Source organism: Canis lupus, chromosome 34 (assembly GCF_011100685.1).
Source record: "Canis lupus familiaris isolate Mischka breed German Shepherd chromosome 34, alternate assembly UU_Cfam_GSD_1.0, whole genome shotgun sequence".
Classification (NCBI taxonomy): Eukaryota; Metazoa; Chordata; class Mammalia; order Carnivora; family Canidae; genus Canis; species Canis lupus.
The window spans coordinates 37783602-37809592 of NC_049255.1; the positions used below are offsets into that span (position 1 = coordinate 37783602).

Sequence of the window (25991 nt, forward strand, 5' to 3'; positions counted from 1 at the left end):
AGTTACTGGCATTTGAGAGCCAAGCACCAAAATTTTATTTTTCAAACTCTACTAAATTCCAGGACTTGGACTGCTGAGTTCTACTCATTCTACTTTGTTGAAGCTAGAGTGCATTCAGAAAGCTGATGACAACCTGTAACAATTATGAGGGGCCTAGAGGGGGGTAGGTCCTAAAAAGTGGTAGAAGAAACAGGCAGTTCCCCAAAGAGGTAGATTTATTACTTAGCCAAGGGAAATAGAAGACAGTTATAAGATATCTGTCACCATAGATAAAAAAGGAGTGGTTCCAGAAGCATGGTTTTGAGACATGGTTTTTCTTCCTGGTCATACCTGTTACCATATGAAGGTAAACTGATTTATACCATCCCCCAGGGAGCTTTGACAGAAAGAAGTGTTCTGACAGACCTGGCAGTTTCCAATTCAGCAGATTTCGTTGGAGTGAAGATGAAGCAGATGTTGCAATGAGAATTTTATTAGGACTATAGATGTATGTACTGAGGAACAGTTCTTTTGATTGAATTAAAACAATATCAATTAAAGCTGTTTTAGGCGTATTAGAATTTGGTGAATCAAACTGATTTTTCCATTTATTATGAATAGAGATTTAATCCCTCACTGTGTTCATCCTCTTCAAACTAAAACAAACAGAATTATTCATAGAGAAAGAAGAAGGGCTAAGAATAGAGGCCTTATGTAAAGAATAGCCTATAAAGGTTGAGGTATAATGGAGAGATAGAAGCCTACAATTAATGGGAATGAGAGTTGGCTGGTGTTAGTTGTTACACAATAGTGCTTTATCATTTCAAATTGATCTAAAGAGATCCTGAAAATATCCATCAACATGTCTGGTTAGTAAATGGGTTACCTGAAGCACAAGTTTCATGAGTCATGATTTCAGTGAGAAATAACTTGAGGATGGATATTGAAGCTACAGACCCTGGCTTTTCCTCTAGGCTTTTAATTTTTAGGCATTACTGACCTTCCCTAGGTCAGCAACCTAGTTATAACCTAGCTATAACTTTAGCTTATAACCTTAGCATTAAGACAAATTGCTTCCTTATATGAGTTAGCAGGTCACCAAAACATGTATAATTAAACAAACCATATGAAATCAAGACTAAATTATTTGGGAATTAAATAGTGCTTGCAAAATTGGATTCTTTAGTGATACCCATTAATAAAGTTTTATGAAATCCTTAACTTTGGAAAAAGAATTTACTTTCTAAAATATTATTACTCTCTGCCCATTTTACACCAGCTACTCATCCTCCAGATTCAGTCTTTGTTAACTATTTGCCCAAAACTTCCTCTTTATAGGCACCCCACAAATGAGTCCACATTTCCTTGCTTGTGTATTATTGATATCTCTGCCTCAGCAGTTATCACATTGACTCATGCCTCTTTATTTATTTGGGTGTCTTCTTTTCTGAACTGCAAATCCTTTGAGAAGGGACTGTATCTTAGGCATCTCTTTATTTCTAGGACTAGGTATATTGCCTGGTATGTCTGAATTTTTAAGAACAAATGAAATGCAAAGAATTAAAAATTTCCCAAGAAAACGTAGAGATGGCCAACACACACGTGAAAATATGATCAACATCACTGATCATCAGAGAAAAGAAAATCAAAGCCACAATGAGATATCACCTTGTACCTGTCAGAATGGCTAAAATTTCAAAAAAAAAAAAAAAAAAGATAAGAAACAATGAGCATTGGCAAGAAGGTGGAGAAAAAGGAATCCTTGTGCGCTGTTGGTGGGAATGTAAATTGATACAGCTGCTGTGGAAAATAGTATGGGGGTTCCTCAAAAAATAAAAAAAAAATAGAAGTACCATATGATCCAATAATTTCACCACTGGGTGTTTACCAAAGAAACAAAAATGCTAATTCAAAAGATACATGTACCCCATGTTTATTGCAGCGTTATTTACAACAGCCAAGTTATGAGTGCGGCCTAACTTACTATTGATGGATGATTGGGTAAAGAAGTTGTGGTGTACATATAATGGAATGTTCCTCAGCCATAAAAAGGATGAGTTCTTGCCATTTGTGACAACATAGATGGACCTAGAGGGTATAATGCTAAGTGAAATAAGCCAGAGAAAAACAAATGCCATATGATTTCACTTATATGTGAAATCTAAAAACCCAAAACAAATAAATAAACAAAATACAAATCAGACCCATAATATGGAGAAAAAAACTGATAGCTTCCAGAGGGCAGGGAAGTGGGGGGATGAGCAAAATGAGTGATGGAGAGTGGGAGATATAGGCTTCCAGTTATGGGACAAATAAATCACAGGAATAAAAGGCTCGGCATAGGGAATATAATCAATGATATTGTAATAGTGTTGCATTAGGACAGTTGGTAGCTACCCTTGTGGTGAACATGGCATAAAGTATGGGGATGTTGATAAGCATAGCATGAGATAAAGAGACGTGTGTACCTGAAACTAATGTAATATCGTGTGTTAACTATACTCTAATTAAAAAAAAAAAACAGTGATAAACTAAAATTTTCCTGCATTTTTAACCCCCCCGCAAAAGAAATGTATCCTTTGTAAGTTAAATGCATAATGAATTATCTTTTTTAAGGTGGTGTCATCACATGACACTAATGTAGAAGAAAAGATTGGAAATGGGTTTCATTTTATGCCTCCGTGGGATCTTAAATTCATTTAAACCCTTTATCCTTATATATTGAAAAAGATGATTATATCTATAGTATCTTTCTTTTATAATATTGGTTTTCCTTATCTCTTTTACCTTGCATCATGGTTAAGAGAATTGAATAGTTGTGTGTGTGTGTGTGTGTGTGTGTGTATGTGCATTTTGAAAACTATGAAGTGGTATACATGGAAATTTCTATATCTACATTAAAAATGGTCATCTTGGATAAAATGAATAGAGATGAAGTAGAGAAGGCAGATTCAGCAATTTCAAGACACCTATTTGATGTCAGAGTTGAGTGTATGTAATTCAAAACCAAATCAATTTTCTTTTGGAGTACTCTTAATTTCCATAAATTTGAGATACTGATAGAAAAGAAGGAAAATTCTGTTTTTCCCTTTAAAAATCTTATTCAAATAAAACAAAAATTTTTATGTTCTTGTTCAAAATTCTTCAAATGTTGACATTTTTATGTAATTGAAATAGGAGCACAAATCTAATTCTGAATATTGTTGTGTTTAGTTAAGTTGTCTCCTGAACATTTTTCCCTGTTGCTATGTAATCTAATAATGTTTATTAAGTACCCTACCATAGTTTACTTAAATATTTTATTAATTCTGTATATTTTTATTGCTCCTAATTTTGCTCTTATAAATTATATTGCAATGAGCATCTTTTCATAGGTGAGTCTTTCTTCTTTTGGGTTATTGTTAATCCATAGAAGAGAAAATCAAATTGTTGGTCTAGGTTTACCTCCAGCACTCACCAACAGAAGAAAGGGAGATATTTTCCTTCAAAACAAAGAAATCTCTTGGACATCATAATCCTGAAGCTAAATTATTACAAATAACAACTTAAGATATTTCATGAATAATCAAAACTATTAAACAAAAAATTGTTTAAAAAAATTAGGGGAATAAATATAGCCTCAGAAGGAAAAGGGATTTCCAGGACTTACTTCTTCAACACTGTATGTTTCTTTTCTCAGTACTTTTGCCTGAGGTAAAAAATGCAAAAATACAATGGAAATATTATGATTCCTAAAAAGTACAGTAAAATTATTCTCCAACCAACAGTATTTTACACTAATAATGTACTGGGTTATCCAGTCAGTTTTATGATAGCGTTGTGAACAACTTGAAAATACTTTATTAAATGTAATTTTAATAAAATTATTATATTAACTTTTCCTTAAAAGCAACATAAGTAAAATAAACTAAGGGGGAAACATGGAATTGTGAGCCTTCATATAAATGTCTCTCCATTATGTATTCATTCTTAAAGGAGCTATTTTTACTTCATCTTTCAGTTTATAAATTATCCTGCAGCCCATGTGCATTTGGTTACTCAGAGCCTCTATTTACATTTTTCATTTCAATATTAAAGTTCCATAAAACCTTTTTTCTTTTAGTTGTGTTTTTAGAGGAACCTATTGGTTTCCTTAAGATAGCAGTCCCTTGAACTACTTTAAGAGTAACAGTTTAGGGACGCCTGGGTGGCTCAGTGGTTGAGCATCTGCCTTTTGACTCAGGATGTGATCTCAGAGTCACAGGATGAAGTCCCATATCGGGCTGCCTGGGAGGAGCCTGCTTCTCCCTTTATGTCTCTACCTCTCTATGTCTCTCATGAATAAATAGATAAATGAATGAATGAATGAATGAATGAATGAATAAATAAATAAACTTTTATTAAAGAAAAAGAATAACAGGTTGACTTTTAAAGTACATATTTGTTTCTTTAAATATATTTCCCTACCAGGTCTTCTTTTCCCATTTATCTGTTATTCCTTTTTAATGCTATTGGTTTTCCTAAATGCTTGCTGTTTCTGGTTTTCTGTTCAAAATTATGAATAAAGAATTAGATTGTTTAATTATAGGTATCTGGCAAGGTTTTTCTGCCATGGTAACAGAAAGTTCTAGAGCTGCAAATTGGAGTTGCTGAGGATCATGGCTGCCCTATTTTCTGGCAGTATGATATAGCATATGCAGCAAGTTCAAGTGAGGCCTGCTTTCCTGGAATATATACCACACTGTCCTACATTCATGTTTCTTTGTAAGAAATTACTTAGAAAATAGCATTTATTCATTCTTGCATTTCTTGTTTATTGTGACACTGAATAGTTTCAAAATAAAGGTGAATAAAGGTAGAAAAAGTCAAGACTCTCTCCTCAAAGAGCAATTAATGAAAGTACAAGTATGTTAAGAGGTAAAGAAAAGCATCGGTTAACTAAGATTGCTACTTAACTCAGTTTGGGAGTGGGGGAGACAGAGTAGGGTAGGGGCGGTATTGAGGGCTGGGGTTGGTGGGTAATGTTATGGAGGGGTCTCTAGAGTCAGTGCTGACTTCAATCAGATTTGATGAATCTGTGGAAATTAAAAAAGTGAATAGGTTGAGAAAGAGGGCATTCAAAGAGAGAACTTTCCAGACAAAGAGAAAACCATGTGCAGAAGTCTAATGCTTAATAAAGGGCATGGTAGGGGCAACTGGGTGGCTCCGGTGATTAAGCGTCTGACACTTAATCTCATCTCAGGTCTTGGTCTCAGGAGAATACGTTCAAGCCCCAGGTTGGGCTTCACACTGGGCCAGGGAGCCTACTTTAAAAAAAAAAAAAAAAAAAAAAAAAAAAAAAGGCTTGATAGATATGAGAAAACCACATGTAGTGTAGCTCATCTGGAGAAGTAATGTATGGCAGGAGGGATGGCTGGACAGGAAGGGAGGTGAGCAACTTAGAGATAGTGGACAAGGCTATTTATACCCACATGACCTTGAAGATATTATAACACAGGAGAAAGAGGATTTGATTAGGAATCAAGAGACATGAAGTCACTAACGAGGTGAGCTTCTCGGCCAAATCAGTTGCTTTCTGAGGCTTTTGTTCCTTATATATAAAGACAGCAAATAGTTGTCCAATGGTGCTGCAAGTTGCCCCCGTGGGGCCTGCTACCCATGGGGATGGAGGAGCATGGTGGGCAGGGCTCTTGGTCCTCTTCCTCTTTCCCTTCTACTGTATCAGCTCCGTTTTTACCTGAAATATTTGCTTACAATTTCATGTGTTTTGTTGTTGTTGTTGAAAACAACCTCCACCAAAGCATTTTGATTGCTACAAGAATAGGCTATCTGAGATCTTTCTGCCAATTTAGGAGAAACAGCAGTATGTGCTATTAGAATGGAAATTAAACTGGAAGTCCAAGGTCTGATTCCTACATGTAGCAAAGCGCTGAGTGGCCATAAGGAGGTCAATTTCCCCCAATTTATTCAATCATGAAAAGGAACAAATATTATCTGTTCTCTTCCTTCAAAAAGTTTTTCTTTCAATACTCAAATATAATTAGATATGTTAAAGTACTTCATGAACTATATTTTATGAATGATTGATATTCTTAAGGAAGATATTACCTATGCTGAAAAGTGCTTCATTGTATGCAAATCTCATATCAAAGATGCCCCTGGCATGAAGACTCTGGTGATGTAATGGAAGTGTCACACTTAGGTCACACTTTTCTTGGCTCAAGTTCCTATACCTAGAAATGAGTTAAAAATCTCTGTATGAGGGTTGTTTTCTCCACAGCTTTCAAAATGTATCAAAATGAGTTTTATTAAAAGAAGAAGTAATATTACTGAACATTATGTAATTCATTGGAAAGTGATAGTAACCCTATATCCCACGATGTTTCCTTGAGTTATTAATTCACTCTGAGCATGTATTAAGTTGAAATACTACGGATCTGCTATCCATCGTATGCTGCAAAGTTCTGGAGAGTAGGGTTAGGTGTTTGGTTTTCTGTTGGTGGTAGTGATGTTTTAACAGAGTATTTTCAAAAGCAGCAATCCTTTCTCCTATTAATCCCGGTCATCCCCAATAGCAAACTTAGACATGTGTTAAAGGATCTTTCTTTACACAGAGTGAATAGGGAAAAGAATAAAGATGGAAGGAAATAGATAATTCTGCTTTTCCACACATATTGTAGCCATTTCCATATTGTAGATGAGGAAAGAGAAACTCAGGGGGAGTCAAGTGTCATGAGCAAGTGAAATACTTAGGAATTGAATCCAGATCCATTTGATAGCAAATCCTATGCATATCACTTAAAAAGCTTCAATATTCGTATGTGGCATCTAAAATATACTCTCAAGGTCAGTATTCTTAACTTGGGCTACATGTAAGAACCATTCAGGAGTGTTTTAAAAATGTTGGAGACCTAGCACTAACTTCAGAGATTCTGATTTAATGGATTTGTAGGGATCAGAGAGGCAGGTCCCAACACTGGTATTTTTTTATTTTTTATTTTATTTATTTATTTGTTTTTATTTTATTTTATTTTTATTGGTGTTCAATTTGCCAAAATATAGAATAACACCCAGTGCTCATCCCATCAAGTGCCCCCTCAGTGCCGGTCACCCAGTCAGCCCCACCCCTACCCACCTCCCTTCAAACACTGGTATTTTTACCACTTTTCCCCTTAAGCGATTCTAGTGGGCAAATGTGGTAAGAACCACTAATCCTGGTAATAATTAATACAGAAGTGTGTCAACGAGATTTATTTTATAAACAGATGGTTTTGGTGTCTATGTGAGGCATAGATTGAAAAAAAAAAAAAAAACGGGTGAGGGGAGTGGAGGCCAGTGAGGAGGCTGGCAGGAACCATGCAGATGTGAACCTATTTGGGTCCATGTCAAGAAGACCAGTGTCATTTGCTGTTCTTGGATAAAAAATCTTGCTCTTACCTTCTTCTCTATGATCTGTTTCTTCAACCTTAGTTGGCTCTTCTGCGGTCGTAGTCAGCTTGGATCACACTTTCCTGGTGCATCTGACTACATCTTTCAGTGTTGGTCCTGCCTGTGGTTTCTAGGCAGCACCGTTTCCTAAATAATCAGAAACCAACTCTTCGGCTAGCAAACCAGAGTGTTGGCTGCAGCAGCCTGGGTAAATGTTTACTCTCAACGGGCTGGTCATTTAAAGAGGATTTTGCTAACTGCTCCCAAGTTGAAAGCTTGGCAATGCTCTTCTCTTGTAGCCCCTCACTTCAGTACATCGTTTTGCCTTCCCAGTGGGTGAAATCACCATGGTGTCTTGCTACAATGGAACACCCTTATCCTTTACTGCTCTCCAGAACAGTCAGCAGCATCGGCCCTATATAAGGCAGGGTGACTGAAGTTAACCCAATCTTGGCATTTTCCCTGCCTCTTGAGAGGTGCATGGGGCATCCCTTTACCCAGTGGTGACCCCTTTTTGTTTTGGGGAGTCCTTACAACTGACCATTCCATTTATATGAACTCCGGAGCACTGAGTCATTTCTTCAGGGTACAAACTCTTCAGCTCTGAGCTTACTTCCCTTCACAGTGAAAGGAAGTACAAGAAGCTTGGATTTAAATTTGAATGCAATCTTAGCTTAATCCTTTGTTAGTGGCAGCAGGACATTTAGTGTGATTAAGTTTCTGTTTTCTGTAAAAATGGGAGAAATTATATGTACCCTTCAAACTTGAAAGACATACATAAGAATAAGAACCAAGTACAGAAGATGCATTAAACAAATGAAAATTGACATTATTTTTGTTGTTATGATCATTAAATCTTCGTGCCTTCAAGAGTCCTTATGATCAAGGAAGTATGTAAAAATGTTAGTGTTTGTGATAACCACATGGAAATATATATATCCTTATTTGTATGTCATGCATATTTTGTGATATGTATATTAAAATATTTTATATATTTAATATAATATTTAATACTATATTATATATAGTTTATTTATATGTATATTAAAAATAAGGTAGAAAGGGGGGAACAAGAGAAAAGGGAGACAAGCTATATTGAGACTGGATTTTCTTTTCTGTTTTTATTACTATTACTATTATTATTACCATTATTATTTTGTCTGCTATATTGCTTCCTGATATATTTGGGGAGAGAGAAGATAGAGAAAGATTATCTAATTTTGCCAGGATTAGGAGCTAAAAAAGATTAAAGAGCATTGCCATTACATCATAAAAGTTCACTTGAACTTTTATGTTCAAAAAATTGAACATAAATTATGTTCAGCAGCCCAAATTAAGATTGATATTGAGTTGTATTGAATGGTCTTAAATTTAGATTGATTTTGAAGCTTTTATTAAAACTATTCTATTTACAACCCAAATTTCTTTGTAATTCAATTAAATACTATCAATAAGAAATACCTTTTGATAAAAATATGGTTGATTAATTAAATAGAAATATTTATATCAGTGAGTGAATTAAAAAGAAAGAGACCTTGGTTTCTATATTGCAATAGAGGACAGGGAATTTGGATGTCAAAATTTGATTAAATTGAATTAAAATTCAATTTAAAGTTTACCAATTAAATACTTTATATCAAACTCCTTATTTAGAAATAGTTTGAAAAAGCATCATTGAAAAACATAATTCCAAAAATAGTTAATGGCTTTAAGTAATCTATTTAAAAGTCCATGGTCTAAGGTAGGCTCCTATTAAAGCATCTCATTCATACCTATCATTAGACTAATTTGCTTAATGGAAAGGCTTGATTACAAAACAACTTCTTTCAGAAACTTTAACCCTCAAAAAGGGAAAAGAGAAGTGGACATCAAAGAACATTCAGCAGATGCTACAGAAGAACGATTGTTCAACTTTCAAAGGATCTACTCAACTACATCATTCAGCCTATACTTCACAGTTCTGTCTGGAAGAAAATTATGAGTTTTCTTTTTTTAATATTTTATTTATTTATTCATGAGAGACACAGAGAGAAAGGCAGAGACCTAGGTAGAGGGAGAAGCAGGTTCCCTCCGGGGAGCCCAATGAGGGACTCCTGGGATCATGACCTGAACCAAAGGCAGACGCTCAACCGCTGAGCCACCCAGGTGCCCCTATGAGTGTCTTTTTCTAAAAGGTTCTTGCATGAAGTCAATATAAACAGTTCAAACTACATTTTTGATCTGCCATTCCTATAACTCTAGTGAAAAGATTTTATTCATATTTGTCATACAGTTAGTGAATACATATGAACCCATACATGGGTTCTAGAACTTCAGTTAATGTCAAGAATAGTAAGCATCAGTTTCTGGAATTCTATTTGAAAACCAAGACACTTAACAATTTTCATGGCACTTTCCCATGGTGACTCAAAGATATTAGATATTAGTTCCAAGAACACATCTTCAAGTATTTTTAGTATCCTGTTAGGTAACTGATTTGGATCTGGAATCTTAAAACTAATTTAAATCACCTTCAGGCTTTCTTACCATTTTCTCACCATCATATATTTTTCCAGTTCAAACATCATTCTTCTCTATGGAGAAATTGGAAGCTAGGGCTTAATAGTTTTGCTTTTCTCTTGGTCATTTGTTCATATTACATAGTTGGCCCCAAGCAATGTCATTCTTATCCTATACCTGGTTATCTTTTTGCTCTGAAAATACTGGATAAATTTCTTTTCTATTATCCTTAGCATTTTTCACAAACATCAGTCAACTCAGTATCATTAGGTGATCATATTCTTCTTTCATGTTCTTCTTTTGTTTTTATTCCTCTTCTGATCTCTCTTAAGTGCATTTCTTAGAAAACTGGCTGTAAACATCCTGATTTCTCTAGATGCCTTTGTGATTCTTAGACTAGACTGTTCTAAGTAAGAGAATATCAGAATAATCTATATAATAATATATGAGTTTTCTTTTTATTTATTTATTTTTAAATTTGTATTTATTTATGATAGTCACAGAGAGAGAGAGAGAGAGAGAGAGGCAGAGACACAGGCAGAGGGAGAAGCAGGCTCCATGCACTGGGAGCCCGACGTGGGATTCGATCCCGGGTCTCCAGGATCGCGCCCTGGGCCAAAGGCAGGCACCAAACCGCCGCACCACTCAGGGATCCCTGAGTTTTCTTTTTAATTTGTTTCTTACAGTCTAAAGCTGTGCTATCCATTATGGTAGTCACTAGCCATATATGGCTGCTGAGCTCTTGAAGTGGAATCAGTCCAAACTGAGATCTGCTCTAGACACCTAGATATCCAATTATATACGTTTGATTTGGAAGACTTTTATAAATAATATAAAACATTTTATTAATAATTTTCAGTAGTGATTACATATCAAATGATTATATTTTTATATATTGGGCTAAAGAAAATATATTAGCAAATTTCATTTCACCTTTCTTTAAAGTGTGTACTAGAAAATCTAAAATTGCATATGTAGCACATATTATGTTTTTATTGGAGAGAATTGATTTTTCCTAGACTAGTTTTAATATTTTTAACTAAGTGCATTAGCTTACTTTTGCTGCTGTAACAAATCACCACAGCTTTGTGGCTTAAGACAATACAAATTTGTTAAATTGTGGTTCAGGAAGTCAGAAGTCTAAAGTGGATTGGCAAAGGCTGCATTCCTTGTGGAAGCTCTAGAGGAGAATTCATTCCTTACCTTTCCAACTTCTAGAGGCCACCTGCATTTCTTGGTTTATGACCCCTTCCTCCATCTTCTAAGCCAGGACTATTGCATCCTCAAATCTCTTTCTCTCTATCTGCCCCTGATTTCTGCTTATCACATCTATTTCTCTAATTCTGAATCTTCTGTCTTCCTTTTATAGGGCACCTTGTGATTACATTGGGCCCACTTCAAGATCCTTCATCATACTTGCAAAGTCATTCTTGTCATGTAAGGTAACATATCCATAGATTCCAGGGATTAGGATGTGGACATCTTTGGAGGGCCATTATTTTGCTAATTATATTAAGTCTATTAAATGCTGTGCTTTTGTTTGTTTGTTTGTTTGTTAACTGAAAATTTTGAAATTTGGTTGTCATCAAATACTTTAAGGATAATGACACTTTAATACCAACAACCAACCAAAAAAAAACCAAGTCTAAAGTGGCATGGTACAGTGGTTTCTCATCTAGCAGTGCCACTGACCTCGGTGTGGCCTTGGCTACTTTAGTTATTTGCTTTCTTAGCTTTTTTTTTTCCTATTTAGCAAAAGGAAATCTGTAATTGGACAGCCACGTGCAGAAGAATGAGACTAGACCATTCTCTTACACCAGACACAAAGATAAACTCAAAATGGATGAAAGATCTAAATGGGAGATAAGAATCCATCAAAATCTTAGAGAACACAGACAACACCCTTCCTGAACTTGGCCACAGTAACTTCTTGCAAGATACATCTATGAAGGCAAGGGAAACAAAAGCAAAAATGAACTATTGGGACTTCATCAAGATAAAAAGCTTCTGCACAGCAAAAGAAACAGTCAACAAAACTAAAAGACAACCTACAGAATGGGAGAAGATATCTGCAAATGACAGATCAGATAAAGGGCTAATATCCAAGATCTATAAAGAGCTTATCAAACTCAACATCAAAGAAACAAACAATCCAATCATGAAAAGAGCAAGAGAGATGAACAGAAATCTCACAGAGGAAGACATAGACATGGCCAACATGCACATGAGGAAATGCTCCGCATCACTGGCCATCAGGGAAATACAAATCAAAACCACGATGAGATCCCACCTCACACCAGTGAGAATGGGGAAAATTAACAAGACAGGAAACAACAGATGTTGGAGAGGATGTGGAGAAAGGGGAACCCTCTTGCCCTGTTGGTGGGAATGTGAACTGGTGCAGCCACTCTGGAAAATTGTGTGGAGGTTCCTCAAAGAGTTAAAAATATCTGCCCCACGACCCAGCAATTGCACTGCTGGGGATTTACCCCAAAGATACAGATGCAGTGAAATGCTGGGACACCTGCACCCCAATGTTTCTAGCAGCAATGGCCACAATAGCCAAACTGTGGAAGGAGCCTCGGTGTCCATCGAAAGATGATGGATAAAGAAGATGTGGTCTATGTATACATTGGAATATTCCTCAGCCATTAGAAACGACAAATACCCACCATTTGCTTCAATGTGGATGGAACTGGAGGGTATTATGCTGAGTGAAGTAAGTCAATTGAGAAGGACAATCATATGGTTTCACTCATACAGGGAATATAGAAAACAGTGAAAGGTATTTTAGGGGAAAGGAGAGAAAATGAGTGGGAAAAATCAGAGAGGGTGACAAAATATGAGAGACTCCTAACTCTGGGAAATGAGCAAGGGGTAGTGGAAGAGGAGGTGGGTGGGGGGTTGGGGTGATGGGCACTGAAGGGGGCACTTGACAGGATGAGCACTGGGTGTTATACTGTATGTTGACAAATCGAACTCCAATAAAAAATATACAAAAAAAGGAGATCTGTGGAGTTTATACAAAGACTATAAAACTGCAGTTCTTTGGGCCACAGTTCAAATGTACTCTAATGATTAGTTTGAGTCCTGGTAAAACTAATTTCAGCCGTAAGATTTTTCCTGTATCCTTTATCAGATTTGTAAAATGATGAGGATGTGAACTGTTAGATTTAATATACTACAGATAGTCAAGAATTATACTTTCCTTTGATCTTACAAATTTTCTGCTGATGTGTAAACCATCTGTCCGAAATGTATCAACTTTGTGACATAACAAATCTTTATTTGAACTTTTTAAACATTGTTTTCTCTGAATAACCTACTTAAATCTAGGGAAGATTTGGGAAATCTTTAGCGGAAAAGCCACAGTGCTTAGGCTGAGAGTCATGAATTTGAGAATGGATGGCTGGAAGGTTGAACAACTTCTTATGCATTGAGGATAATACAGTTTGACCTTTCTTTTTAAATATATCATTCTTATATGATTACTTTGTTCTATTTTTTTGTTTCTAGGTCATCAGAAATAATTTTTATTCATGTACAATCAAAAAGCAAGCTCTAAAACCAAATACAAGTGATTTTAGGAAAATTTATCATTTTGAAACATTTGTATATAATTTCTAGTTTGATGTAAATGATAAAAAATTAAAGAGGTGGACTTGTGTGTTCAGAGATTCTCAGAGACGGAGAGAGTCAAAGAGAAAGAGAAGCAAACACATGTACATATAAGGAGAGAGAGAGAGAGAGAGAGAAGATTGAGAGAAGAGAGAGATCCATTCTTTTTGAAGATGTAATTTAAAGGTCTTCTTTACTTAATATTTTAGGAAATATGAAACTAAATATTTTGGGATAGGTAGATGATGCTCATTAAATAACTAATTGAACAATAATGAAAATTCAGGCTAGTGTTTACTTTTAATTGTGTAATTAGCATAAAATCCTATGCAGAGAACGAAGAGTACCCAACCCATGTATGTGAAGTCAATGAAATGACACTGTATTAGAATGTAACAGAAGTCTTCCTTTTTCTAGATTGAACTACAGATCATTAATTTTCATGTGACTTTTCCATAATTAAGTCAGTTCATAGTAAACTTTACTAATACTGGCAATATTGATTCAGATAAACTAGTATTATAAAATAAATCTTGATGCTGTACAATAGGATGGTTTTCTGGTTTTATTTATTCAGTACTAACAAAATATTATGATTTTATATAATTTAACTAATTGTAGGCTACTCTTAAATGTATTAAAATCAATCATGGTACGATGGAATTAAAAACAGCTATAATAAAAAAAAACAGCTATAATAGAGAGTCTGCTATGAATTTATTAGAGGGTCAGTATAAATATTATTTGATTTCACAAATATATAAGAATCTGTGTTCTAAAATAAAATATTGTGTAAAATAATAATGTAGTAATCTATTAACAGCTAAACTCTTTGAACCTGGAAACGTACATATTTTCATGTAAGGAATAACTGTACCGATTAAATACATAGATGTAAAAAAAAGTGTTTCTTCAGAAAAGAAACAGAACAGATTCTTAATTATTAGTATAATAGCACTAAAATTCAGAAATTTTTAAGAGTTCAAAATGATTTAAATTTGTTTCAAAAATCTAGATTATTTCTGACTTTGACCCCTGAACTATGAAAATATGTTTTGGAATCTCAGAATAATCTTCATGAAGCCCCATTTCTCTAGGTGACAGTCTCATCCCAAAATATCTAGTCTTGATCATTACTTCCTTGGTTTCCATTACAGGTCTTCAAACCATGAAATATAAAAATGCATCTGGTAAATTTAGCATGCAAGCAGGTGTGTTCTCCCGATACATACCTGAAATATTCAGTATCAGTCAAGTGTTTTAAGTAGTCTTTTCTAATTAAGCAGGATTGTCTGAGCAGATTCTTCCCTGTAGAGAGAACCTCTTTATAAACAGCTACCTTTGCAGTAGTTAGGCCTGTGATGTTGCAATACTTTTTATTTTTATGCTTTTCATAATTCCCAGTTGCCATTCATTTAGATTCAAGTCTTGAGCACTTAAAATGAGGGTACATCAGGGGAGTTCTGAAGATGGTAGAAGAATATATTTTCCCAAGACTTGTTTTAGAAAATCTGTTTTACAGTATTTTATGTTACTTCTTTTCAGACATAGACCACCAGTCTTTCATAACATCTTAAAATGTTTACTACAGGCAGAACTTAATTGATTTGACCTGGTCACGAAAGATGTGCTGTTATATCAATTATCAAAAAAACCCATCATAACCTTCTTTTCATAATGACTTCTGTATTAAAAGCAACAATTAAATGCATTCTCATCTGTTTTTTAGTAGAACTATGCCATTTCTTTACAAGATCCATTTGGTATTAATCAATCATTTTTCATTTGTTTGTGTAAAGTGCAGAAACCAAAATAGGATGTGTAATTCCACCATAGGTTTCAGCAGAGCTGAAATTTTAGTGTCAGAATCAAATTGGAATCCCGTATTCCAACTGGCACTCAAATTTGCCCAGTCTTGGCCTTTATTTCCCATTATTGTTAGTCATAGTAATTTTTTACTTCCCTCCTCTCTTAATTTCATTTTCTGAAGAGATATTATATTAGCAAGCCTTTCCAATATAGAGAATGCATTTGTTTCCAATATAGAGATTGCAATCAACTAGCTTCACACGTTGATCTATTAAGGCATTCATTCACTAATCATTTTTACTCTGGGGGATACACAGATTGAGTAAGTTTCTGTCTTGTCTGTAAAGTAAATCACCAGGGAGAGAAATGAGTTTGATTCGTATTTTTATGCTCAGTCTTCTTCCTTTCCTTTACCTTCTCATCCTCTTGCCTCTTGTTTTGCTCTTCTTCCTTCATTGACTACTTTAACCTGTCACATCAGTTTGACTTAAGCACACTGAAAATGCACCTTCAGTATTATATTAGTGTCCAGTATCTCATTGTCAACATAGGTGGTGAAGGATTCATTCAAAATATCTACTAACCATTTCCAGTGAACAAATGAATTATCAATAGCTAACGAAGGGTTTGTGGTGGTGATTTGTTTTAATGTTACCTGTTTTGTGAAAAAAAAAAAAAAAAAAACTGTCTTGTGAAATGCTTTGCACTACGCCGGGCAAGTAGGAGGTATTCAATAAGTGGTTGCTGAAAGAATATGTCAACCTCTCCAAATTTTGGAAATATTAAATTTGCTTCTTCCCCCTTGTTTATTCTATCACTGAAGGACATTAAATTGCCCCTTCTCTGTGTCTATTACAAAGCTGCTTTGGCTATTGCCTAGGAATGCTGTTCTGAAAATTGATTGATGATGTGTCCAGGCATCTTTCTTGAGTCCAATGTGAGTTGAGGGGTATTAACTGCTAACCCAACTCATTTTACTTCTGATACTGGGCTCTAAAATATTTTTTCTTAATATTTGATATCTTCTCCAATTTTGAATGAATTATGAAAAATACTGTTTAATGATTTTGAAATGAAATTTCTAGTTCTTATATTTCATATCAACAAAACCTCCCTATTTGAATTTAGGTATATATTTCAAATATTCTGGAGGAATTCTCTTTTGTATTGTAGTTTGGCTGGCTTAGGGCTACCCTGGCTTTGATGGTTTCCAGTTAACCAGTCAGAACTGAACATGATCAGTTCATTACCTATTTTACAGTTTCAGAGACCTGGTTACGCTATGTGAGATCAAAGGAAGATACAAGAAAGAGTTAGTTGAGGATTACATTTTCCCCCTATTTCAACCACACTTTTCTCATTTAGGTGGTGGTTTTCGTCTGCTCCCTGAAAATTTTCATACCTATTATGGAAGTAAATAAGCATTGATCCCTTTCTACTTCTTAGAAATAAAAGGTACCACATACTTTTAAAAGAAAGCACATTATGATATTTCAGACTTCCATACTATTTCCTTTCACTTCTACATATATGTATTCTAATTAGAAATTTTTCGGATACTGTAACGGGTTCATGAAAGTCATCTAGTTTAAATAGTTCATTTTAATGAAATAGTCCAGACACACAATTCATATGTAATATTATAAACACTTGTGGACTCAAGATTCAGTCTGAGAAATAAAGCACTGAAGATTCAGCTCAAGCGGAATGTCATCCCAATGTCATTAACCTCCATAATTCTCAGAGATAACCTCTACCCGGAATTTCAGGTTCATCGTTATCATGGATGTTTATGTGCTTTTGCCACATATACATATGCTCAAAATATATGTAATTATTTTTGCATGTTTTAAAACTTGCTACATAAATGGTATCATCCCACAGGTATCTTTCTGCAACCTACTTTTATGGTTGCTGCTTCGCATTGCACTTTTGAGATGCATTCATGCTAGCTCAAGTAGCTATAGTGCATTCATTTTTCTTTTTATTGCTTCTAGTATCACAGTATGACTATTCCAAAAAGTACTTGTCCACTTATTTATCCAAAGGTGTTTATATTTTTTCTTCCTTTTCTTTTTTTTTCCTCTTTCAAGTAATTCTGTAATGGATATTTTTTGTACATGTGAAGAGAAGGACATAGGAGTAGAGACATTAGATTTTAAGAAATGAGAATCATCAGCTATCTCGAAACTGCTCTCTGAAATTGTTCTAATATGCTTTCCATGGTTTCTTCACATTCTCATCATTCTTTCTTATTGCTGGACTTACAGATTTTTGCCAGTTTCATACCTGTGATATGGTATCTCATCGTTTTAGGTTGTATTTTTCTAGTAACTAAGATATCTTTTTCAGATGCTTATTGGACGTTGAGAATTCTCTTATGCTAATTGACTATTCATCTTGGCACATATTTTCCTATTTTTTTTTTTTTGTCTATAGACTTGTAAGAAAGCTTTATGTACTTGGATACTAATCCCTCTTTGGTTATATGCAAAGCAAATATTTTCTGTCGGTTTATGCCTTGACTTTTTTGATGCACAAAAATTCTTAATTTTAATATATCAAAATTAAAATTTTTCCTTTATAGATTTAATTTTTATTATTTTAATGTTTAGTAAAACCTTCTATTCCTGTCTACCCCAAATCACAAAGCTTTGTATCTCTATGAGGTTTTTAAGTTTTGCTCAGTATCCTTAAATACATATTTAGGTGTGAATTATACTTTTTTCATATGCTTAATCTATCGTCTGAATAATTAATTTTTCCTCACTGCTCTGTAATGCCACCTGTTCTTTATCAAGTTTCCATAAATTCAGGGATATATTTCTGAGCCCCCTATTCTATTCCATTGAACTAAATTTCTATCCCTGAACCAAAGCTACATTGCCCTCAGTTACTGTCATTTTCTATTGTCTTAATAGTTAATATGGAAGTTGTTCATATCTTGCTCTTAATTGTATTGTATATAAAATTATGTTGACAGGTTTGACCCTTTGCTCCCACAAACACATTTTAAGATTAACTTTTCAAGTTCCATGAAAAATTATAGTGGGCTTTTAATAATAATTACATTAATTTTATAAATTAATTTACAACATTGAGTCTCCCATCCAGGACCAGGTACGTTTGTTCATTTATTTTGGTTTACTCTTCAGTTTTAATAGATAAATTGGCCGTGGGTCAAAAAGTGACTGCTCAAAGTCACATAGTCCATTAATAACAAAACCAGTAATAGGAGGAAGGTCTCTTCACTCCTTAACAGTTCAATACACTGAGAAGTCTTGATTATTAAGCCCTCTAAAGAAAAAAGATGGTGGAGTCCTTGCGGCCATTGCACCCACTCATGGAAGTGAATTCAACTTCCCAAGTTGACTAAGTCCTAATAATCAGGGTGTGGTCAGAGAGCTTGCTAGAAATGCTGAATCCCATCCCTTCTCTTCCTACCAGACCAGAATCCTCATCTGAAAGATTCCCTGGTTTCTGGTAAGCACAGTCAAGTTTGTGAAGTACTGCTTACCAAAGTGGAATCTTGAAATTCATTGCATTGGCTTTTTCTCTAAAACCTTTCAAAAATGCTAGTCGGAATCTTGAGATGATCGAATTGCAAAGGGTTCAGATAAGCAGCATTGAGGACTATGCAATGACCCCTGGGGTCTTGCTTTCTGACCACAGGCTCACAGTAGCCATGTCTGCTCTGCTGAATGAATATCAAAAGTCTGAAATGAGAAGGGATTTTTTTTTTTAAATATGTATCCATAATCCTATAACCTTAAAGAAAACAAAACATTAGGCTTTTTTTTTTTTTTTTTCTGAAAGCAGCGTATCTCAGGAAGAATAGGGTTTCTCCGAGTATCTGTAGTTATTCAGGAAACAAGTGCATTTGCTTTGAAATCACTAGCTGCTCCAAATTGGCATTTTAGCTACTAAATGCCATTGGGGAAAATTCTGCTGGGAAAAAAAAATATGGAATACTGACTGGGGAGACAGAAGCACAGAAGATTCAGTCTTTAAAGTAAAACAAAGGAGAAAGATCAGACGATGTTTTCAAGTGGTCATATACTATTCATGTTCATCTCCGTTCTTCTTCTCTAACTCCTGGAGCAGCCAGTTATCTACAGGGGGAGGGGGGAAAGGTGAGGAGAGGGGATTCAAAAAAAAAAAAAAAAAAAAAAAAAAGAAAAGAAAAAAGAAAAAAAAAAAAGAAAAGTGAGATTCCCTGCAATATCCTCTCTGGCCACTAGGGGTACCTTTGTACCATTTTTCATCCTGCACCGATTTGGAGTAGAAACCTCTATTAGGGGAAAAGCAGGGTCCTCGGCATTTTTTGCGAGCAGTGCACCCAGAATCCAAAAAGATTTTTTTTAAAAAAAAAGAAGAAGGAAGAAAGCAGCCACAGTTCTCCCGGTCACCCGAACGGGGCCACGAAACCGCTTCCCTGGACATCGGCGCCAGGGATTCGTTTTCGAGGTCAATTTCCCATCGAGATAAATCTATTGGATTAGTAGGATTATCTGATTGCAGCCGAAAGAAGTAACGTTGTTTGATCATTTGTATTTTCTTGCCTGCTGGTCGGATTTGCATGGAGGTGGTGGCTCTGGGTCCCGAGAATCCTGGATCGTGGTTTCATCTGGGGAGAAAAAAAGGATCAATCGACACGTTTTGGAAGTGTCCGTGGGTGAATTAAAAAAAAAAAAAAAAAAAAAAAAAAAAAAAAAAGGAGGTGTGGGGGGGTGGTGGTGGTGGTGGTGGTTTTGCAAAAACTGGGATTGCGGCTGCTTAAAGAAGAAAAATAAATTGAAAAAGGAAGCGTCTTGAATTCTGCTACAAGAATCCCCAGGGCTCAAGATCCAAAAAAAAAAAAAAAAGAGAGAAAAAGAAAAAAAAAAAAAAGGGGGAAAAAAAGCAGAAAAAGCGTCTAGAAGCGGATAAATACTTGGACCGATCGAGCCTGAATTTGACGGCGAAGTGGAAGGAGGAAGTGTCTCCTTGAAGGGCCGGAGGGGCACTAAGGGAGGACCAGGGGGCCTGCGCGGCTCGCTCCGGGAGGGTAAGTCGGGGGGTCGTGGGGGTCGCGGGGTGCGGGCGGGGTGCAGGCTGGGGGCTGGCGGTCGCGGGGTGCAGGGGGGCGCAGGCGGGGTGCTGGGGGTCGCGGGGTGCAGGCGGGGTGCAGGAGGGGTGCTGGGGGTCGCGGGGTGCAGACGGGGTGCGGGCGGGGGTCGCGGGGTGCGGGCGCGGTGCAGGAGGGTCGCGGGGTGCGGGCGGGGTGCGGGCGGGTGCAGGCGGTCGGAGCTCCCGGCCCCGGCTCGGCGGCGGACCTCAACTTTGCACCCGAGACCTCCGGCGGCCGAGCCCGGGCCCCGCGCTTTCCCGCGGGCGGCACTTCCCGGGGACCGAGCGGCGATGCCCGCGGAGCCGCCTGTGCGGGCTGCGCTCCCCCCGGGGCGGCCGCGGATGCTCGGCGGCGGGGACACTGGCCGCTTCCGCGTTCCCTGGCTCCCCTCCCCCTCCGCCCCCCTCCCCTCCCCTCCGCCCCCTCCTCCCCTCCCCTCCCCCTCCCCCTCCCCCTCCCCGCCCGCTGCTGCGCTGCAGGGCCCCTGCCCCGGGGGGACGCCGAGGTGCACGGCCGGCCGCGCGGGGCTCGGGATCCACTTGCAAGACTTCGGCGTAACCCGGCGCCGGGGAACTTTGTGGGAGTTGGAGGAGCCCGGCCGCCCCCGCCCCCGCCCCCGCCCCGGGTCCCCCGCCCCGCGCTGCGCCCCCGCCCCCGCCCCCGCCCCGGCCTCTCGCCCCACCCCGCGCCGCGCGCCCTCGCAGACCTCTGCGCGCCTCCCGTGCAGGCCGTTCCAACCCCTGCCTCCCTCTCTCCCTGCCTCCTTTTTTTTTTTTTTTTTTATTTTTTTTATTTTTTTATTCTCTTATTTTTTTTTTTTTTTTTTTAGGCCCTCCTCCCTATTGGCAGGGGGAAAATCAATGTCAGCGCATAGGATTACAATGAGGCCCTCAAATGAGTGGTGTTCACGGACTTAGGAAACTAAAAGTTGCTCCGCAATCCGGAAAAAAAAAGCCTGTTCTTGTGAACCGGTTTGGGGACCCACAGGGGTTCCGAGCAGGAGCAGTCACAGATGGACTGATGGGTTTGGAATGTGTACCTAGATAGGCTAAATATCTATTATCTAAGTAGGTATCTAACTATCTATTAATGAATTACTCCCCCCCCCCACCACCCCTTAGTACCTTCTGACACCTCAGCATTATAATTTTAGTTGGCTCTTCCCATTTAAGGCCAATTCGTTAGATCCTAAAGCTTCAGACATCAAGATCCCTTAGAATAAAATGGACCTAGATAATTGTTAAGATAGAAAATAGTGATTTTTTTTTTAAATCCAATTTTATCTCTTAAAGAAAAGCATCAAATATCTTTTCAGGGGTTTCTGTTTACAGATTAGGATATGAATGGAGATACTTTTATGGCCTTAACATTGAAGCCTCCCCATTATGTGTGAATTCATGAAAGGCCACTCTTCAGTGTCATCTGAAGCACTCATCATCCCCCTACTTATTTCAGCAATTCCAAATGCATCAGACATCCTGGTATATTAAAAGGGGAGCCTTGCCAAACTTTCTTCCCGGTTTCGTGTATGTATGTGTTTCCTAAATCTGAGTTCTGAAACAAGCACAGTGTCATTCCTTTTTTTTTTCTTTTTAAGAGGAAATAGCAAAATAGAAAACTTTTCTCCCAAAAATTCTATGGTGCAGAAATTAAGTATTTCCTTTTTTTTTTTTTTTTTCAGATTTTGTGTAAGCTTGTCTAAAGGCCACAAAAAATAGAAAACTACTTTTTATAAGCCCAACTGTTAGTTTCAGGGAGAAATCTGAGAGGCTAGATTTGCCTTTCTTTTACGCAGCTCTAAGTCACGTGGTTCATGTGCAGGGTGAGCTAGAAGAATGGATGGTCTGTGTATTGGTACATTCTAGCCACTGATCTTAGCCCCACAGTTCAATGATAGTGAACATCTTTTTTTTCAAAGTTTGAAGTAATAAAAAAAAATGTTAGCTGGTAAATAACAACATTAAATGATGACAGTAAATATTTAATGAAGATGAATGGGAGGTGAGCTGGAGTTGTTCCTTCTGGGCTAGTAGAGAATATAACGTTGGTACAAAGGTAGATGGAGAATATGAAACACGAGAAAGAAGGTACTTTTAAAAGTTAATTCGGATATTTCACAACCATTGAGCTGGTGGTCATGACATTCGCCATAGTGCTAAGCAGAAGACTCCGCTTAAAGTGTCCTTGTCCCCGCTGAGTGCTATTTTTCTCGGTCAGGAATCATCAATACTTTCTATTCTCTTTCACCAGTGGAAAAAGAAAAGGGGAAACTTTGTCTTACTCTTTGGTTTCTGTAAGCGGTTCCTGCACAGAACTCTGGTGACTTTGTAGGTAGTAGATCCACTTTGGAAGGTCAATAATGATGGAGATAAAAGTAAAATTACACACCACAGAATTTTTTCAGACTGTAGCCAATAAACAAAACCAAGGTACCCAGTTATAGAAATCCTCTCTACCAAGAGAGCAGATCACTCTATGAACTCCTGAAAAACTTGAGCATTCACTTAGAAAATTCATTACATCTTCCTCTATCTTATCCAAACACATATTTTTGGTTAAGATGATTAAAGCAGGATGGTCTTGATCAGCTTTTCCACTTTTGATTCAGAGTAACATAACATGTCGTAGTTTTGGATGAAGGGATGGAAGCTCTCAATTCCCCCAGAAAATTACAAACCCAGTTCCTGAGGTATGTGACAAGAAATAGCACTGGGTTCCCCAAAGCTCATGACTATAGAAAAACTGATGTTGCATTCATTGGAGCTTTGTTTGACAGCTGCACCTGCCCCTCAAAAGCCTTCCATGTGTTCTAACTCACCTAACATTCAGTAGGAGTGAAGGTATTTCCTGCGGCTTCTTTCTATGATTTTGAAACGATTAAATACAGTTAGTTACATACTATTCTACATTAATTCATTTTTTTTTGAAAAGCCTCTTAATTGAAAGTAAAATGAAAAGGGCAAGAGTTTTACATGAATTATTGAAATTTAACACATGGCATCCAAAACCGTAGATTTTCCATCTCTTTTGCTTTCTTGAGAAATGTCAAAATAAAACAAAAGTTTTGGTTAATTTAAAATTTCAATTTTTTAATATCTTAAATTTGTGAGGCCCAGAAAATTAAAAAAAAATAGTGAACATTCATGATGAATCTAGAATGTCCTTTTTAATACCTTTTATTATTTTTTATTTTTTTATTTTTTTTTATTTTTTTAATACCTTTTAAAAAGATAATTTAAAATATTTTGATGTAGCTACCATTCTCAACCGTTTGTAAGAAGAGTGATTCCTCAACAGTAACATACTTGATTCTCTTGGCTTTGTTATTAATGGAATCACGTTAATGATGTTGAACATCACTATGTTGCTATGAAAGGATATGAAGTATTTTTACCTTTAAAATTCTGCTCTTCCCACCCCCCCCATCAAAAAAAAAAAAAAAAAAAGAACCCCACCTATTTGGTAGCAAACCTGTGTGAGACAGAAAGATTACTAACTCCAAGCTTAAGTGAAGTCAGAGAAAACTAGTAAATCACTTCAGGGATTTGAAATTATTAGACATTAAACTTTTGGGGGATTTTATATGAATTCGTTTTATAACAGTCAATATAATCTCTTCTGTGCCTATTTCCGTTGCATGTAAGAGAAATTCTAGTCAATGGCAACACGCTTTACTGCTGCCATTACTGCAGACTTTATAGATCAGAGATGTGTCAGCATGTTAGCTTTAGCAGTAATGCCTCTTTTGTGTGAAACCTTATGGGCCTTGCAGGCAGTCTCTCATCCTGACACTCATAAAACGTTCAAGTCCTCATATTTATTATTTAATTTTCTTCCTATATATAGCAACAGAACACTTCAATATATGAATATGTAGCCAAAAAGAACCACAGGCAAGCGTCAATGGGACTAATGAGTTTTAATAATACACATATTAGGGGCTCCTAAAGGAAGTTTAATCAAGAAAAACAAGTTGAGCATGAAATTCATTTTGGAACAAAAGCAAGTTAAGTTATTGCTACAGATGTAAAATCAAAAACCACAGTGATCCGTCCCAGGAAATAAAGTTCCCGCCTGAGACTGACTAGACCTACTAAGTGCAGTTGACATCTTAGGACCTGCCTTTAAGTTGATGAGCTTGGTTGGGTTTGACTCCTGGAATTGAAGCATATATACTTTTTCACTTTTTTCTGGTGTCTGTAGCATTTAAGTATTTTACCTGTGTACCCAGTCACACTTTTTGTACATGATCCTGATGATCCTGGTTCCCTTGTGATAGGTCACACAGTAGGCTTTTCTTTGTCTGTGGTCTTCTCTGACTGCAGGTACGCCTGCACCTAGAGCTACCCCAGGAGCCCATGCCGTCCCTTTGGGTGTGCTGTCGTGGTGCTTCGGTTTCTCTATCAATTTACCTGCACCTGTAATTCTGCTTAATTTTTGACATAATTTAGAAAGTAAGCCGGCATTTGTTTGCCTGCTTATTTGTTTATTTGGTAGCGCCAGTGGGGAGAAGTAGGACAGAAGTCAGGAAGCAGATAGAATATTGGGCAGATATCTTCTTAGAGTGTGATTTTCTTATATTTTGTCTGTATCTAAATGACATAGTCATATTCTGAAAAGAACGGAGATGTCAGGCAGTGATATGAAGGTTTTATATATGTGCCTCAACAACTTCCTTTTTTTGAAACAAACATCCCATTGATGTACTAACTTATTCTTTTATACAGATGTTTGTCATCACTTAAATGTAACAGTACTTTTTTCTTCCTGGAAGCACCCAGTGAAAGTTGAGTCATAGAAAAAAAGAGGTTAATTGTAACATTTCATGGTGAATTGAAAATTCTTGCTGCCTTTTTTTTTTTTTTTAATAGTTTGGTGACTACTTTCATACTGTCATATGGGGGCACTCACTGTGCTTGGAAAATCAGCAAGGTCACCCATGAAATCAATGAATATTGTTTTGATAAAAAAAAAAAAAAACTAACCTGGAATTTTCACTGAGATAAGATTTTCCCGTAAGATACCCACTCCTCTTAGGATAGAATTCACCAAGAAAATAGTGATGATGGCATAGGGCATTGACTAATAGTTGTCACAATATTCACACCTAAAAACGGTACTCGAGCCATTTAATAGTTAACCATAGCTCTACAAGGTTCACTTCAGTAACCATTATGCTTCAAGTCGGTGCATCTGTCATTTGTGATTTAAATCTGTATTACTTAGTTGTCTAAAACTTTACACAAAGTGATAGTGTTATCTATCATTTTTTTTTTATGGGTAAAAAAACAATCACTGGGTTCCTTACATCTTTAACTATGCCAGGTATCCTAATGCATATGTTATCATGAGTATTGATATAAAAATTTCCCATTATTCAGACCCGCGGTCTTCAGTAATAACCTCTGAGCAGTTGTTGAGGATACAGAGGTAAAAAAGTTTGCACACTGAAACAGCACAGTAGTAGTAGTCTGTGTGACTTCCATGACTGCAAGGTTTTTGTCTTGTGTTTCAAAGCCGTACCTGGCACATAACTGGTAACCAATAAATATTTGTTAAGTGGGTGAAG

General features: G+C 36.8%; 1 protein-coding gene across 6 annotated transcripts in view; it reads left to right on the top strand.

Annotated features, from left to right (window-relative positions):
• NLGN1 (neuroligin 1) overlaps positions 1 to 25991 on the top strand; it is an 816283-nt gene that overhangs the window by 135904 nt on the left and 654388 nt on the right. For 5 of the 6 annotated variants that reach the window (XM_038583930.1, XM_038583929.1, XM_038583932.1 and 2 more), the window contains exon 1: positions 19562 to 20359. The exons of the other annotated variant lie outside the window; for it this stretch is intronic. The gene's annotated coding sequence lies outside the window, so the exon portion shown is untranslated. Of the gene's footprint in view, positions 1 to 19561; positions 20360 to 25991 lie in introns of those variants that run through there. 6 annotated transcript variants of the gene reach the window in all.